This window comes from Cimex lectularius, unplaced genomic scaffold (genome assembly GCF_000648675.2).
Source record: "Cimex lectularius strain Harlan isolate CLEC.00 unplaced genomic scaffold, Clec_2.1 scaffold54, whole genome shotgun sequence".
In the NCBI taxonomy this organism is placed as follows: domain Eukaryota; kingdom Metazoa; phylum Arthropoda; class Insecta; order Hemiptera; family Cimicidae; genus Cimex; species Cimex lectularius.
Genome location: NW_019392704.1, coordinates 758729 through 778095, shown reverse-complemented (window position 1 = coordinate 778095; position 19367 = coordinate 758729). Strand labels below are relative to the sequence as shown.

Genomic DNA, 19367 nt, shown 5'->3' with positions numbered 1-19367 from the left:
CCCGACGGTGCGGAGGCCGAGTTGTTCGTGCGGGGAACGATATAATTTTAAAGCAGGGGTGCATGCAATACGCTGGAGCGTGCTTAATTTTAATAGCCCCAATTATATAACACTCCGCTCCCTCTGATTGCTCTCTTGAAACGCCACATTTTCTAAAAACAGGCTTTAAATCTGTTAGTTTTCACCGTTCTCTCAGTTTGAAATGGGTTTAATAAATTTAGTCGTCTTTATTTTTCCTTACAGTCTATTTATAAACAATTTATTTGTACTCTGTAATAATAATCAGTACCAGGAAATTAAAGCTTAAAAATATACTCCATTTTTATTTTTCCAAATTATATTTCAGATTTAGTGAATATTAACCATAAAAACCATGCGCTGTATACAATGAGTTAAATTTATTATCGACTAACTTGCCTTTATCCTCATTTGCAAACTCTATTGAAATGTTTTTTCTTTTATGTACGTTATAACACACGTGTATTTCCAGGATAAAATCCACGATTTGAGAGTACGTAAGAAAGATAAAAGTCTTATCTTACGTTCGACATCACTGCTAAGTCCTTCGTCAATAAGGCTTTTCGCCCTCAAGTTCCTTCCACCTGACTATATGATAGATAGGTACTGCGAATATGTTTGGCCTTCCTGAAGAATACGAAACACATCCCGAATATGTATGTAACGGTCCGAATCCGGCCGACAACAGTGAGCCCCGTTGCTCAACGGAGACGGTGATGGGTGAAGGAGAAATGTAGGGAGTGGGAGTTGAGCGCCACGGTATTATTGGGGAAAGATAAATACATTAACCGAGAAAAAAAGGAATGAAAGTAATGAAAGGAGATGGCTGGAAGTTAAATTGAAAACAGAAAAAATAAAGGAAGGGAGCTAGGACTTTAACCGCCAACTTTCGACACCCAATGCGGCGATCGTATCCACTCCGCCACGAGCGCCATCTTAGTCGCATCCACCCGGCTCACCCGATCAAGCCTGGGATCGCCATCAAAACCGGGTCCAAATCCATTCTTCGGACTAACAAGGAAAGAATAAAAATAAATTTAAAAAGTTATAAAAAAATAAAAATAATGATAATAATGCCCTACCTGAGCCACTCACAGTCGGTACCGTGACCAAAAACAACTTTAAACAGTTCGGCGTTAATCGGCCGCAAAAAGATTTTAAATAATAAAAATAAATAAAACAAATCCATATACATCTATATTAAATAGTATTACGTAGTCGCTGAGAGTCGAACCCTGATTAAACGACATTTGAATAATCGAAAAAAGAGGGAAAATTGGAAAGGTTGTTGGTAGTGATCGTGGGGGGGGGGGTTGTTGTCCGAGTGGATCTACGTCACGATAGCTCACGTGGTTAGAGGAGCGACGTATTGAGCCGAAGGTCGTGGGTTCGAATCCCGCTCGTGACACTTATTTTTTCATCTCAAACGAGATCTTACATAAAATGAATAATTAATTGAAAGAAGTAATTTGGTCATTAGACCACTAAAACATAATGGTATTACGTAGTGTTGGACACGTTATAAAAAAAGAGAACACATGAAATAAATAAAAATAAATAAACCTAACCTTTCAACGGCCTTTCACTCATCCACATGAATCTTAATTCTCAATACTACATGTACCTTTGTAATAATAATCTTACTAATAAGAAAATAATGTATTTGTTTCACTTTCTCATTCTCTGCCCGGTCCTTCATTCGTAAGAAATATACTAGGAAGTTACATGTAATTAATTACTACGCACAAAATAGTCCCTTACTACCCAACTTTTTTGTACAGTAAATGTTTTATAGTTTAATATTAATTGATATTTTAACACATTAGTCATCGAACCTTGTCATCCAGTTAGTTTTAGTCTGATCAGTCTAAATTGTAGCTTATATTAAAATCAAGTATTAAATGTTAAATTTATTAACATTTAAAGACATTGCTTGTCCTTAATTGACGTCTGTGGGGGAGAAACGTCGGTTGCTTTTACTTATTTTTTTGCTGTGTCTAGTTGTATTGAGTATGATCTTAATGAAATGTGGGAGTCGTTCATTTTTAGTCATAAATGTAAATTAACAAACCCGCCAGCGAAGAAGGCGGAATACCCATGCTTGAAACGCGCTGAAACGAACAAACCACAGACATTATAAAAGCTTAGTATCAAGACATGTAACGTAGGAATGTGTATATTTTTTTGTTTCAACCTTGGGGGACCTATAGTTGCTAGAGTTATAAGGAATACATGTATGAATGCCGAAAATAGTCGCTTTTTTCGGTTTTATCCGACGCAAGCTGTAATCACGAAGTGCTCGGTCGAAATAATGATTCAGTCTGAATATAAAAGAGACCATTCAGCACGAAACACTCCTTCATTACTTCCGGACGGAACAATCTCCAAAATTCCGCTTTCATCTCAATTGATCATATATTTGAAGGGTTGTAGCGGTGTGTGAGTCGCTGAGCTCGTTTGTATTTCAGCTTAAAGGCGGCCGTTAAGGCTTAGCTGCTCCCCTTTCCCTGCAGTAGTCACTTCGGAAAGGGGTGGGTTTCAACCCCTGGATTCGTTTTCACACGAGATTTGCAATTACAATCAGTGCGCCGGGGTTGCGTCTCCCAATTCGAAAGTTCAAGCGAATTCCCAATGCAAGAGCGTATAAACTAGGCGGATTATTATGGAACAAACAGACAGAGTGGATATAAATTTTCACACAACGCCCTCAGGTCAAGTCAACACAAATATCTAAGAACGAAAAGCAACATCTAGTTACCTCGTATCCGGCAATGTTTGTTGAGGTTTCGTCGGACTTCTTGCTTGGGAAGTAATTTCCTAGGTAGTAACGAAAGTCAGAAATTTTTCTCTTATATTTCCAAAAAAGGGAATATGCTCAACATAAATTACATATGTCTTGGCCTGGTGCAATAGTAATGCAGGTTTTGGAAAGGCAGTAAAAACTATTGTTAATTTTTATAAGATAAAGAAAATTTGTGCGAAATATTTTCCATCACAATCTATACATCTTTCCCAACGTGTAATAAGCGCTTTTATTCCGCTGACAAAAAATCTCTATTTCAACTTAAAGTAAGGCTTGGAAGGCGTTTTCGGCTTCACCGAGTTCTCTAAAAATTTTGTCCCTCATGAAATGATCAAAATGCATAAAAACTGGTAGTCCGTAGGCGAGAGGTCCGGTGAACATGGAGAGTGCGGTAAAAGTTTCATATCCTAACTCCTTAAATTTCCGCAGGGTTGACATTGCGACATGCGGCCTGGCGTTGTCGGGAAGAAGAAGCAGCCCCTTACGGTGACCGATTCCGGACAAAGACGTTGCGGTTTCTCGTGCAATTTGTCAATTTGTTTGTCATATTCCTCTGATGTGATATTTTCACCAAAATTCAGAAATGTTGGTGAACAGCCCCAGCCGTACACCACCAAACACTCACCATAACTTTTTTGGGTTTAGATTTGGTTTTGGGAGGTGCGTAGACTAAAAGGTCAAACGAAAAGGTAAAATATTCCAGTTGCAGTTTAATTTCGCTCGCTTAGATTTTAAATTCAATTATTACTTAGACTATATTAATAATTCATGTTTTGACGGGATAAAGAGGCGTGTAGAAGCTAGACGCGCAACTTTGCCTTTAAATTAGAGAATTTTCAAGTAAGTTCTCTGCTCTAGGCTACTTTTATGTAGTTTAAGTGTAGAAGACATAGTTGCATTATTTTGGATCCGTTAATTTGCCTTCTTTCTGTGGATGGGCGGTGAATATTAAGGACTACTGTATCCGAGTGATGAGGTCGTGAGGTAGACTCTCAGCGCAGGGGTCGCGAGTTCGATTCCCATTGTCGCTCTCCATCCCCAAAAAATTCACTTCCTTAAATACGCCATTTGCTTGGGTAATATGAAAACCATATAAGGAGTCAAACAGTTTTTATCATTTTTTATTAAAATTGAATGGTATAATAAAAAATAAATCTTTGATCAAGTATTTCAATATCCTCGATGGAAACGAACTGTTGTATGCTTCAAGATTCATTCTCATCGTTAAAAGAACCACTGAGTTATTCATTGGTATAAACATACTTTTTTAAACATAAAACATTAAACTTACTGGCTTTGTGGTTACGTAGGAATTTGGTGTTTTGTTTTTCTTTATTTACTTATAAATGTAGATAAATTTAGTAGTCGGGTAGAGACTTCTGACGGTGCTACGTGGATTTAAAAAAAATATGACAAAAAGTGTATGGTTTTGTAGGTGTTTAGTATTATATAAATAAAACACACTATTATTACCATAGTGAATGAACCTATTCAAAAACCGTAACCTTAAACGGGTGTCTGGAAATAAGCTCTTAGAAGAAGTGTGTGGTGATTAGTGACCATTAGTCGATGATTTTTCTGAAAGCGTGAGATGCGGTCTGGTGTGATTTAGGTTTCAGAATAACATATTCTTTATCGTGCCAACGTTTCGATCTTTATTGAGATCATCTTCAGGGCTCAACGTGTTGGTTTTCTGCGTGATTCTGGCGTGGCCACTCTCAACACTACTTTATATTTTTATTAGGTTTATTAAAAGTATTTGTCCACAGAAAATACACACTTTGAGTGAGAACAATATTTTGATTAAACCTAAAATTTCTTCATTGAGTACACCATTATATAAATTCGTTCATATAATTTAAACAATCTTTATAAATCCCAGGCCCTGACAATGATCTCAATAAAGATGGAAACGTTGGCTCGATAAAGAAAATGGTTTTCTGAAACTTACATCAGACTAGACCTCATCTCACGATTTCCGAATAATATTAGAAAAAGTATCTGGAAGGAATTTTTCTTTTACTTGTGCCCTGTTGTGCATTTTTTGACAAAAATATCAACCTTTCTAGAATCTCAATGTACTCTCTTATGGCAATTGTAGTAAAAAAATCCTGATGTATTTATGAAAATATTTGGTCAAAAATACTTGTTTCATTTGGATTCTTTTGTGTGCAATTTTTTATTGGATTTTGATACACATACCATATTTTGTAAGAAAGTCATTAGTGAAAAAAGGATGTTATGCATTGACTATGGCATTTTTCTTTTTTTTATCACTAAAACAACCATTTAAAATCAATGTTACCAGGTGATTTATGTGCATAGTTTTGGTTAGTAGGTATTGTGTTGCCCATTTTGGTTGAATTATGTGTAGAATGGTTCTAGAGATGAACTTGCAGCAACAATTTTTAATTATTCCAACATTACATTACCCTCTATTTCAATTCACCGTAATAATTGTTAATTTATTACATTTCCCTTATACTTAATTCCATCGTACACCTGAATGAATTGAATTATTTAAATACAGTTGTTTCCCGAAGTGCAAGATTTTTGCTAGCGCTAAGGAGCTTGTGCGTGTCAATAGTTTAACTAGTTCAAGCCCCTTGTGGCGGTCGGAAGATATAAATTATGACTACAGGACTTTCTCAAAGGGTCTAATGGCTCGTTAGTAACAACTCTATATTTACAGTCGTAAAGGGAGGAAGTGTAACTATGTAAATGGGTTACGCAGTACAATAGATACGAGTATTACACCACTGTGCTGTCGGCTCGTATTTGAATTTTAGATTCCGAAGATAACCCATTTTCGTCGAATCGATCACAAAAATTCTGGACTTGTTATCATTTGAATAGGCAGATTTGTATTTTCTTAGCAGGTGTATCAGTTTTCTAATTTAGTACATATATTTCGACGATTCATTAAGGTTTGTAAATACTTGCAGTCTTTCATTCCACCACAGAGGGAAGAATATTTCAATTAACCCTAACACTTTGATTTCATTATTACAGTGGGAAAACTACTAACATCATGAAATAATTTAAACATGATATTATCACGCTATAATCATTTTATAAACTAATAATATTATTTTCTCTTGCTGACATTTGGAATCTGTCGATTTTATAAAGCGTGGTTATTTTTCTCACCTACAATTATATTTGTTCATTGATTAATTAAGGTTTTCAGTTGAGATAAAAAGTCAGTCAACTGAAAACCTTAATTACTTGAAAGATATTATTTGGTCAAGCGGACCACGAAAACTTGTGAATTTAATAAGTTGAAATGAAGTATATCTTCACTAAAGTTCTCCGTGGCCATTTCATTTGTCGCCGAGAATCAAATAGATTAGACGACATTTGAAAAATGGCAAAAAGGAGGGAAAATTCAAAAAGGTGATATTGAGGTGGGAAGTTAGTGTCCGAGTGGATCGAAGTCACGATAGCTCAAGTAGTAGAGCAGCGGCGTATCTAGCCGAAGGTCGTGGGTTCGAATTCCGCTTGTGACACTGACTTTTTTATCTCAACTGAAAACCTTAATTAATTGAAAGATATTATTTGGAGTGTCACGAAAACTATTGAATTTGTTCATTGAGTTATATCTGTTATGCCTTTCCCCTCGCTAGTTTTAAGGTTGTAAAATGGCAGTACGTATATCGCTTTAAGACCGTACTGACCATGACGGTTGAATGATGTATAATTGAAATATATACCACTAATTGTCATAAATTAGTTTGACTTTTAAATCAATAGCTTAAATAGTTAAAATATGTGTGGTGTTTAGTGACCTTTAGCCAATGATTATTTGGAGATCGTGAGGTGCGGTCTGGTGTGACGTAGGTTTTAGCAAAATATTTTCTTTGTCATCAAACAATGTGTACAAATCTCAGGCCCTGAAGATGATCAGAATAAAGAACGAAACGTTGTCATGATAAAACCTGCGTCACATCAGATCGCACCTCACGATCTCCAAATAATTATAGTTAAAATAGTTTCAAAATACACGTATTTTGTAATTGGCAGAAAAATAGCACAATAGATAAATCTATATTATAATGTAAAACAAAAATAGGACCATTTAAATATTTACCTGTATCTCGGAATGATATTGTTTTCATACCTACTTTAACTTCACAATTAAGCTTATAAACTTTAAATATGTACAAATAGGGGAAAATTATATCCGAACTATTTCTGTAGGGGTTGTTGGATGATCTGAATGTTGAGTACAAATGTAGCTTGTCGTTTATAAATATTTTCGTTTACACAGACCGTCATATTTCTGATTTTGATTTTGATACAGTTAAGAGTTGAAACAGTTTTTGTTGGGTAGGAAGGGCTGTCGGGAATATATATATCACACGCCGCCCGCAGAGATATTGCAAAGAATTCAGTGGCAGGAGGTCGGTCACGTTCGGTTTCGAAACACGTACCATTCTTCGAACGGACCAAATGAACTCTCTTTCCTTCTCACACTCCCGCTCTCGCTTAGAAATCGCCACTACACTGTGGGCTCTATCCCAACCCTGTTCTCCTTCCGTTTTCCCCGTCTACGAATCCCGCCGACTCCTTTTGATTAAACCCGAAAACCTGGCTTGGGGCGTGGATTTCTGTCAGTCTGACTGGCACCTCAATACATCCTTGGGGCTTTACTCCTCTTTGTAAACACACGTTCGGAATAATTTGCAGAACTCCAACGCTGTAGTTCAATGAACGGTGTGTTTGCGTGTGTATGTAAATCTACATATAAATGTGTTTAGGAATGATTGTTTGGTTGTTTGTTTGTGTGTGTGTGTGTGTGTGTGTGTGTGTGTGTGTGTGTGTGTGTGTGTGTGTGTATGTGTGTGTGAGTGAGAGAGACTGTATGTTTAGAGTGCACGAGTTAGTGTTTCAAATGACCTAGTTGTGACCTAAAGCATATTTTCAGAAGGCAGGACAGATAAGGAACTAAGGTGTATAATCGGTAAACTACCCACAACACCGGTCTAGCTGATTCTCTCGGTACAACATTAGACATATATTTCCTTCTTTATATTCAAAAACTACATTTTCTCAAAGGATTTTGAGTACTATAATTTGCTTGAAGCAGTAGACGTGCAAAAGAACTTTCTCTAAAAATGGTACTTTACAGATATTGCTTAATAGTTGTATTTCCTTTTTTCTCATTGGGCTTTATGTCGAGGATACAGCCATATTTTAGATCACAGATTACAGGCTGATCGTAAATTTTTTTGGGATTGTTCATCAAGTAGGCTAGAGTTGCACTAGACCGGCCGAAACGAAAAATGATATAAACAAAGCGATTCTTATCTCTGACGCGAGTTACAGTATAATAATGAAATTCTGGGCAAAAGTGTTCGTTTTTTTCGACATGGGGTCTCCGTTGAGATGTGTATGGACCCTGCCGTAGACTATTGTGCCGCGGTTAGTGTAAGGCCCGATTCGCTTCATGCTCTGCCAGATAACAAAATAAATGGGAGTTATTTTCAGACGGTTCGCTGCTCTTTCCCTTTTCCAATAGTCTGTTAGAACCTTTCCGCTTTTCTTCATTTAAAATGTATAAAAAAATGACATCCTTGAATGAGAATATCAAAGTGTGCTACTTCGTCATCTTCTATTTTCTTTGCCTTTCATTAATTTGAAACAAAACTCAGCACACATTCCTTACCCTGAACTGACATAAACTAGAATTCAACAAGTCTAAGTAAATCAAAATAGTGTTTTCAGTTACTGATATTATCGTACCTATATTGGAATTAATACCGATCTCTGTTTGGCGTGAGACAAAATAAACTATTCGTTAAAATGCAATTAAGTCCATTCAGTTTCGTAAAACATATTTCATGTAAATTGACAGTAAATTAAAGTAATCCTGTAAAGTAAAAAAACTATTCAATTTATTTTTTTAATGTGATTATGTTCGTAAGTGACAAAGACAGTTATGATGTTTTGGGTATCCGTAGAACACCTTGGTCTGATTGTTAAATTCTTTTTCCTGAGCGTTACCATATATTAACCTTTATCGAGATCCAACAATCAGAACGTAAATGTCAACCATCCTTAACATATACGTAATGGTACACACTAGATCTATGTAAGGAAAAATCGGTGGTTTTCCCTTTATTTTGGACAAATCTTGCTGTTATGCCGACAGTCAGATGCAAACCCACGCTGAGCCTGAGCACCCGCAATACCAGGACTTGGGAGGTATAGATTAATATCTAGTTCATGTTTATGGAGTTTCGTTGAATTCGTCGTTATTTTTCTTTCTTATAATGACATAAAGGCCAAAGGTTATTGACATTATATATGAAGAGAAATTACGATTTCTAAGTTGTGGAATAATGTTGAATTTGTATAAAATCCAAAGGTGTTAAGAATTTTGAAGTTGTACAACCGTACATCGGCACGAAAACTAATTTCTCTGGCGCATCTAGCGGTATAGTTTTGCTATAATATTTAATAAATGTGCTATAATGCTTAGAATGTATAATAACTTCACATTGAATATTTTTAAGGGTGCTTATCCTATTATTTCTACAAAATCAAATAAATGTTGTCTACTTTACTGAAAACGTATTACAGTTTTTTTAACTTGTTATTCATTTATTCTCATTCAATACGATTAGCATATATATACATATATATATATATATATATATACACATACACATACACATACACATTGAAATGCTATAACCCACTAATTGTCCCCACCATCTGCTCTAATGGTAAAAGTTCAGATCTAGTGTGAGGTGACTTCGGGCAGACGGGCTTCTTCTTCGTGTAAAAAAAAAAGTAGACGAAAAAGAGTAACATGTTAACGACAATCTGTATGTTTGTTAAGTTTCGAAATATATCACAAGTTTAATATAAAAAAAGTGTATTGGTTTGATTTAATTGTCTTAACTTAATTAAAGTAAATTTAGTTTATTGTTGTGTGACACACAAGTGTTTCCTTTTCGTTTGTGTATTCACAAATTTTTTTTTCATTTTTTCAATTTTGTTAACGTAAGCAATAATCTTTTTTTTAAATTTATGATTAAGAATGTATTTAGCTTAGAAGTAAACAAGTTTTCGTTTTGGTTCATTTTTTTTGTCATTTTGTTTGTATTGTTGTTTGTTCGGATACGCATCATATTGCAACAATAAATAATACGCAATAACCATTGTCGAAGGAAATATATTTGCTGACTATACAAACAATCGTTCTGGGTAATCAAAGGATCCGTCTATTAACATTTCAAATATTCATTATAATATTTGCACAACAAAGGCAGAAATCTATATTTAAAAACCATTATGTAAATTTCGTATTTTTTCCTCTCCTGCTAACATCCATTGGTAAGAAGGCCGGACGCGATGCTTATATTTTCGTCCTAATATCACCAAAAATGTTTAATTGAAATTGGTGTTCGCTTGTGTGAATAAAAAAATGTTAGATTTAGCTATAGTACTCTCTCTCACATACACACACACACGCGCGCGACCGTTCGACGACCGGAAGAATATGTGGTGATTAGCAACCGTTAATTAATGATTATTTGGAGATGGTCAGACGCGGTCTGGTATGACGTAGGTTTGGAAAAACATTTTCTTTATCAAATTCACTGTTTTTCGTGGTCCGCTTAACCAATTAATATCACTCAATTTTTCAAATGTCGTGTAATTTATTTGATTCTCGGCGACAAGTGAAATGGCCACGGAGAGCTTTAGTGAAGTATACTTCATTTTAATTCAATTAATTCACTATTTTTCGAGGTCTGCTTGACCAATTAATACCATTAAATTATTTAAGGTTTTAAGTTGAGATAAAAGAGTTAGTGTCACGAGCGGGATTCGAAAAACGGCAAATAGGAGGGAAAATTCAAAAAGGTGGGGTTGAGATGGGAATTTAGTGCCCGAGGGGATGAAGTCACGATAGCTCAAGTGGTAGAGTAGCGGCGTATCAAGCCGAAGGTCGTGGGTTCGAATCCCGCTCGTGACACTGACTGTTTTATCTCAACTTAAAACCTTAAAGAATTGGATTTTCTTTATCGTTCCAACGTTTCGATCCTTATTGAGATCATTTTCAGGGGCTGGGATTTATAATCATTCCTTAAATTATACAAATAAATGTAGGATGTCATAGAATGAATTTATACAATTATAGAACTTTTAGACTCAATCATAATATTTGTACTCGCTCAACGTGCGTTTTCTGTGTATGTATACAAATACTTTGATTGAGTCTAAAATTTCTAGCATTGTATAAATTCATTTTGTTTACTCTAAAATTCAAAAAAGGTTTTATCTTTTCAATGCTATTACTATAATTGGTGCTCGAATGTGAAACTATTTCAGATGTGTAAAATTTTATAAAACTGGGGAAAATAGATTTTTATGTAAAACGAGATCTAAAACTTTTTCCAATATTTTTGTCATTTTGTATTGCACGGACTTTAACAAAACACCAATAAAACTTAACGTTTGAAAATAAGTTCATATATATACAAGTTCATATTAGCCTTTGTTTTTCAGATATATTGGTTACGTACTTCCGCTACATTTGAACATTGTTAAATTTTTCTTTAAATTGTTGACATTTTAAATTCTTCAACTGCAGGTTATATTGCCTATCAAATGAAATGAATGATTAATACGAGGAGATGCTATTATTATTTTACTAACTTATTGATTTAAATTTTGATTAAATTCGGTGGAATTCGACTAATCCCATTGTAGCTTTAGCGATCTTAACCGGATCATTATATGCGAAAGTGAGGGATGTTCATCGCAAGTGGTGGTATATGTCCAAGGGTGGGCGATGTAACAACGGTGGCCAGCTATGGCAGCTTTATGACCCTCATATCCGCCACATTCCTTGGCTCCTCATCGGATTTATACCCCTAATGGATAACGGAGTTATCATACCAATCTCGCCTCGCCTCGCCTCGTCCCGCATCATTTACGCCTTTATTCAATTTGAATTGGTAATTTTCCGCTTTAATAAAACAATAAAATAGACTAAGTTAGCATTTCTTTATTCATAAATTCTTAATTTTTTATTGAAGTTTTTGGTTAAATGTAACCGTCATATATAATATAACGTGATGCTAATAATGCCGAATAACGGACAATGTTTGTTTTGTTCAGCCATTCATCACCATACTAAATTAGTACCATTCATATTCATAATGATGGGTCTTCCTTGACGTAAGTGATAATTATATGTATATATTCTAGCGGTTATCCATCTGATCCACGTCAGACAATGGCCTGGTAAATTCCGACGATTAAAAGCAACATACAGATTTAGGGTAATAACTAAATATTATTTATTAACAATAATAATTTTTTTTATAAAAGTTAACAGTTCTGAAATAACGTTTCTATATGGCCTTTTACTGGTTGAAATTATAATCAGTAATTTCATATTAATGTTACAAAAAGTTTGAAAAGTTGTACATTCAGTTCTCGTATTGGCTTGTGGCTTTTCATAATTCAAAGAATTGTATCTCTCCATTCCAAATGTCAAACCTCAAATAAAATTTTTGCATACTTTTTGAATACTTAATCAACCTAAGACTTTCAAAGTAAGATGTATAAAACTGAAGGTAGGTGCAACCTGTACCATAGAATGGTTAAAAATGGCAAGAATAAAGGTGCAATATAACTGGTACTTAAAAGTGTTAGATAAATCTGATTCATTAATTATTAATGTGAGGAATTATCATAGAGTCAAATCGATTAAGAGAAGAAAACCATATGAATAATTAAATAAAGATATTTTTTGAAGGCATTAATATATACGATTAAAGTTAAAAGAGCTTACTTCTTTCCCTGTACCACCTTATATCCGCGACCAATACTGATCTATTGTGCAACTTCCATTGTATCTAGAGCTTTCGTCAAGCTTTAGACTTTTTTTTCTAGATCGCGAATTTTTTTAAAAAGATCCTATGTATCTTTCAAGCCTTGGCTTCTCCACTCGCAGGAGTATTAATTTCAGCCGGCATAGGCCTTGCCGTATAAGTATAAGACATGTTTCCATGTTTCTCCTCCTTCTGCCAGGCATTATCTGCACAGAATCAAGTCTGATGCATTTAATCTATACATATGTCTTCGTTTACAGTAAAAGGAGCATTCTATTCCCAACTAACATTCTCGTCCTAACGTTGAGAAACGTGTTCCACCGTTTAACATATTACCCAATTGATTAAAAACTATCAAAATATGAAAATGTCATCAGATCTTGTGTGGTTTACAGAGTGATGAACTGTAATTTGATCTTTATTGATCATTTTGGTCTACCTATTCTCGCTGCAATCTTTCATAACCGTTTCGGCATTTTGCCATCTTCAGTCTCGGGTCTGCATGGTTTTTGTGAAATTAAACTCTTTTATAAGTCTTAAAAGGTTTTATTTTTAATTAGCCCAATGTTTTGAGTTTTTGGTGATGTGCTGTTAATATGTGTGTAGAATGAATTTTTAAATAGTTTCAAATACGTAATGTTTGTATTATTTCGATGTTTTCGGGTATGTTAAATTTTCGTCCTTTATATAGATCGTATAACAGTTTCTTTGTTGTATTGTTTTCATATTTGTGTTGCAGCCAATATTGTGTGCTATGGGTATTATCGTTTTGAGTTAGTTTTCGTATTTGCTTTTATTTATTGGAACTGTTTTAACACTATGTTATGTATTTAATTTTGTGTTCGTGAACGTAGTTTGAGTACACTAGTGTCGAGGTGTCATTCGCTGTTGGATTTCTGAAAATTTATACTTTTATTGTTTTCTTGTTCTGCCGTGAATTGTGTGTTTTTGTGAAAGGAGTTCAGGCCTGTCAGAAAGAGGTTTATGTTGTTGTTGTTCACATCTAGCACGGTGAGTACGTCATCGGCGTATCTTTGGATGGGTATAATGATGTTGCCATAATTTCGGAAAATATTTATTCAAAGCTTAAAAACCGATTGTTTGAAGAGTATAACGTAAGATGGGTGTATTCTCGCCGTCTGTAAAATATGTTCAATAAGTGTGAGTATTCCTTGTCACAGTTTTTCTGCAATGAAATCTGACAAACCTACCCAGCCAAGGTAGGCTGACCAAAATGATCGGTAATGTCTAAATTGCAAATGAATATTTAATCAGATTGAGTAAAACTGAATTTAACATTAAGCGTCAATTACGTATTTACTTCAGATAGTGCTACAGTACAAAAGAACCGAACATGCTGCTTAATATACAAGAGCTGATTATTTCTAGACGTTTATAATTTACCCAGATATTGATTATTTAATTGTTGTCCAAAAAATATACATTTGCACTTGAAAAATAAGTTAGATCCTTGTTCTAGTGTGAATGTATTTCCTTATTGATCAATCGTCATGTCAGACCTGATTACCTCCTTGATTGAAGTTCAGTGTTTCTAATTATCTAATAAATCATAAACTCTGTTCGTATCACAACAAAGCATCTACAAGCTCGGATAGACTTACCGAACAGGAACTCTTTCAATTAGACGCAGATCGCACCTGATCTTAATTGCAATATTACATTCCAATTATTGAAATGAAATTTGAGAAAACAAGTTATTCGATTGAGTTTTCATTTAAAACAACAGAATTACTTTAGTAACAAAGTTAACTTTTTAGCTGGATTAAAAAGAAATTGACACACACACAATATTAAACCTATTTAAACTTCTGTTTCGTGATTTAAAACTTACTATTGTACGTAACGGTTCCATTACTGATCCGAAATACGCAGTTACACTTAGGTTTCATAGAACTTGAACAATAATTAAATGTGAGAACAGAACTAAGGAACTTCTGTAACAAACGGAAGTCAACGCCCACAACGCCCTTAGGTTCGACACGAACTGTATACCTTGAGCGCCGTCCTAGTTGGCACAATGCGCAGCGAAAATTAATATCTTTTCGAGAAATTAATGCATATGTAAGGATTATTTTTATTTTATTTTTAATGTTCAGTGATAATAAGAAGCCCAGCTTTATAAAGATATTAATAATTAATTGTAATTCCTTTAACTTATATCATCACAAAATTTGTTTTACGTCATATTTCCGCTTGATTTCTTTTTACAAACAATTTTTCTTCCGAAAACTTTGGTTAGTGTTATTTATCATTTGATTACACTTTTTATTTAACTAACTAAATTCTACTAAATTGAACATAGCTAAAATATATCAGACCTTTTTTAAATCAAATGTTTTTCAGTGTTTAATAATATTGCTACATTTACTGTCTTCTAAGATTAAAATTTACCTAACACTTTATCTTATTTAAAAAAAAAAGTCCTTTTGTAAGTATGTTCTGTTCGAACCTTTACCATATAGTGATGAGGGCCGTGTCAACGCCTAATCCTATGCTACCCCCCACATCATAGTTAATTCATTTGTATTAAAACTCCTGAATTTCTGAACTCGTTTAATTTGGCTTACATAAAAATGAGTATGTTGTAATTAATAATAATGATAAAAGTCATATAGCTTCAAAGAAAGAACAAAACTCGAGTATCCGCTTTTTTTATTTGAGTGTATAATAAAAGGAACAAAATCCTTCATGCCAGTTAATAGTTAATAACAAGTGCCTTTCCCCAAAAAAACCTCATACTTTCTAAAATTTTTAACGCACCTATGAAAATTTAGCTCGAGGAAGCGAGCAATTCTTGAGGATAATTTCGTTTTATGTCCTTTGAGAATAGACTCTCTCTCTAATACCCCATTTCTTCTGCCGTTTATACAATGTGTCCCAGTTAAGACGCCTGAATCTCAAATATCATCACTGAGACAAAATACATAGAACGACCGAAGCAAAAGATTTTTCTTTTGACTTCTTGTTCAAACATGTTAATTATGTGTCATAAATTGATAAAATAGATTCTCATGTAATCCCAATTTTTTGTATTCACATAGAAAAAAACTCTTGCAAAGTGAAAGTCATTGACAGAATTTATGTATAATGAAAATGGCTGAAAAATGTATATTTGCAGGGGTTTTTTATGCTTTAATGTTTTTTAATTTTAATTTTTTTATGAACACTTTTTCATGGCCAGCTCAATTTATTTGGTAAGAAATTAAAAAATCCCCTTTTTCTGAATCGTTCTGCACTTACTTAATCATTCAGTGTGCCATAGAACAACTTATGATCAATTATTTAACCGTTTAAAATTCTACACCGTCATTTATTGAGCACTGATGTTGATGATCAACCTCACTTGAATTTAATGGTTGATCAGTAATGGCGATTGGTGCGATTTAACGATCCATCACCATTAAAGTTAAGCTTTTTCGGAGAAAAAATGACCCTGGAAAAAAAACAATTTGGCACGCATCCCTCGCCTCCTCACTAACTTTCACTTTTTGCATTTATCTCTTTTCATAATTTATTTACATTGGTAGACGAAAACTTCAGATTCCTTCGGTTTCTCGGCCGTGATACACAAGTCGTCCTTGATATTTGCGGAATAGTAATATGGGAAGGTGGTTATTGTTCACTTTATGTTAGTATATTTCCTTCATTAGCTTAAGGAACGAGCTGAAAGTGTCTTGTGGCAAGGATCATAGTTTCTGTGTGGGTGGCGTTACTGTTAGGACATAGCAGCAGCAGGATAATTTGCACTACACACCTCAGAAATAAATACTGCATAGATTATTTCATATGCTGAACAGTGAGAAGCTGTAGCAATAAAATAAAAAAATAAAAAATGGACACTCCATGTTAAAAGATGTTAAAATATTACTGAAAAAGAATAGTACTAAATTTCTTAATAAACATATTCTCAATTACAACAAAAGGACAACAAACATAAAAGAAAAATAAGTTAGCAGAAAACTAGTCATTGCAAAGACAAAATGTAAATTCGAAAAGAAGTCTAGATTATGAGCACGTGTCCTTTAGTATTATAACTTGCGGTTTGCTTTTTCCTTATTCTTTAGACTTTATTGATTACCGAAATGTATTACCTTTAATATAAATAACTTGTTTATCAGCAAGATGTTTGGTTAATGTTAATGTAACGCTGCTTCTAGTCTGGCGAATCGGCGCGCAAGACCAACATTTCTTCAACACTGGCAAATCTTGCCCGTTTATTATATGTAGAGTTCCTTCTTTCATTTTAATGCTCCTGAACTTCACTTTCGTGGAAGTGAAACTACGATTGCCTCCTTATATATAATAGAGATAAATCAACGACAGTGAGTCCTTGCGTTAATTATTGACTGATAATTGATGTTAATTTCTGTGTATTTATGAAAACAACATAACGAATGATAATTGTTCGTTTGCTTCGCAATATTTCCCGATTTTCTAAAATTACTGCGTACAAAGTTACTAGCCAGGGCTGCTCGTAGTTTGCCTACTGGGACTTACCATGCCATATTACATTTGAAACTGGAAACAATTACGGCTGGTCGGAGCTCTCAAAGAAACTTACGTAGAAAATTGCCATGAGCCACAGATAAAAAAAGCACTCCGTAATCCAGTCATTACTCTCACTTTAATACACCGAATCTATCCTTGCTCCATCCAGATAACCGAGCATTGTTTGGCCTTCGTAATAGGAGCTTTGTTGGTACTAAAAATAACGGTTTGGGCAAGTATGTTTAAATGATCAGCCAGGACGGGATAGAAAGGAGCATAAGAGTAAGACTTGTTCCATGTTCACTTCCCGACAAAGGAGTATATTTTCCATTTTATTGCCGAATACTTTATTCTATTCGAGTTTCGATTGCGATGACCCACGGTCCTTTTAAAGGGCACATCTTACTTATTTTTAACACTATTAATAATTGTGCGTTTTGGCTCATCAAGCATGCAATACGTCAATATTTATAATAGCTGATTCAGAAATTTAATTGGCAATGGCAAAAATATAGTTTTAAATATTTGTATTTTGTCATTGACTATGTTACATTTTTATGCCACAAATCATCAGAAAGTACTTTTCTTTCTTAATTTATTTTTGGCAGACATCACCGACAGAGTAGATATCTTTCATTGTCCTAAAATACTTAAAAGCTGTATTTTCAATTTATTATTTAAATTAATTTTACATGCATAATTTGTTCATTTATGCAAAATCAAATTGTGTAAATAAATTTCTATTCTTTCCGTCGTCTAATTCTTAAATATTTCTAAAATCTACTTTTAAAGTCTTAAATATTTGTTTATTTTGTATTATTTATAATAATTCATAAATAAAACACCAACCTTGCTTGACCAAGAAGGAAGAAACTGTCATGTGTTTAGTACCAGTTCCTTAGTTTCAATATCATAATATAGAGATCTTTAGTATTCCACAACATTTATGAATTATTTGCTATTTTTTGATAACTATGATTTAATTTTTAGATAATTCACGGTACCGTATGACCAAATAACATTTAAAAGAAATATTAAAACGTAAAAACACTGTTCTGTTTAATACAACTGCTAAAGTGGATGTTGTGCATGTTACAAAATATTATTATCGACTTAGTAGAAAGCGTTACTGCTTTCTAAAAAATAATTTCTGAGCTACTAACTCATATTTCAAAGAGAGAAAAATCGTATCATAAAACTATGTAACAACTACACTCTTTTTCCTAATACTTTGGAATAAAAGGGAACACCGCCCTTTTTGATGAAACGGCTGAAGTAGATGTAACCGGGGGCTGCCCTCCTGGGAGTAGGCCCTTTTCCTATGCTGTGGGCCTTGGTTATTGACGACCGCATATGTACATTAAACGACGACAGTCCCTATGTCCTACCTGAATATCTTTTATACGTTACACGACTATACTTCCTGCACGTCATGTTATTCCGATATTTCAGTTCAGAATTTTGTCAAATATCTTTGATTATTTAGAGGAAGTATAGGATAATCATGATGGCTAAATTATAGTCCATATAACTATAAAATTTGTTTAATATTGTTTAACATCTATTTCTTTTGTTTCAGGTAAGACGTTGATATTTTTAAAAGTTATGCACTAACCGTGAGTACTACCTTAAGTTCAGTTTGATTTTTGTAAAACGGCAGTTGATTTAGTTTACATAAACTTGAAAGATTTTTTGCAAAATAATTTCTAGTTGAGTATAAATAATTTAACCTTCCTAGCTTCATATTTCTATTTGTGAAATATATGTTTTTCTTTTTTGTTTGTCACCTTTATTGACCATTTTCTTTTATTCATCGGGTTTTAAAAGTCTACAGTTAGAGTGATAGTATAATTGTGGATTAATTAATTTTTCGTTCCTTAATAATCTTTAGTGCCTTACTAGACTTATTGATGTAAAAACACTTATGAAAGCGAAATTGAAACGAACGTTGGTGGTGTAGCTACGTAAAAAAAGTCCAAAGTAACATTTATCATTGGCGGTTTTTCCGCGCTAAGTCAGGTTCTAGCTCGTTAAGGTGCACAACTTTTATGGACTGAACAGTGATGATTCACTTCAAGTTTCTCGTGTAACTTCGTTTCACTTTTCTTATTTGTTAAGCCGTTGCTCGCGGCATGGTTAAAGTAGAAATGTACACAACTCGCAAATCTCATTGCATCATTCTT

The 19367-nt window shown here is 34.0% G+C and overlaps 1 protein-coding gene across 1 annotated transcript in view; it reads left to right on the top strand.

The window, feature by feature from the left end:
* The window catches only part of LOC106665795 (E3 ubiquitin-protein ligase MIB1), a 590106-nt gene that overhangs the window by 318037 nt on the left and 252702 nt on the right, over positions 1-19367 (top strand). The window lies entirely within an intron of this gene.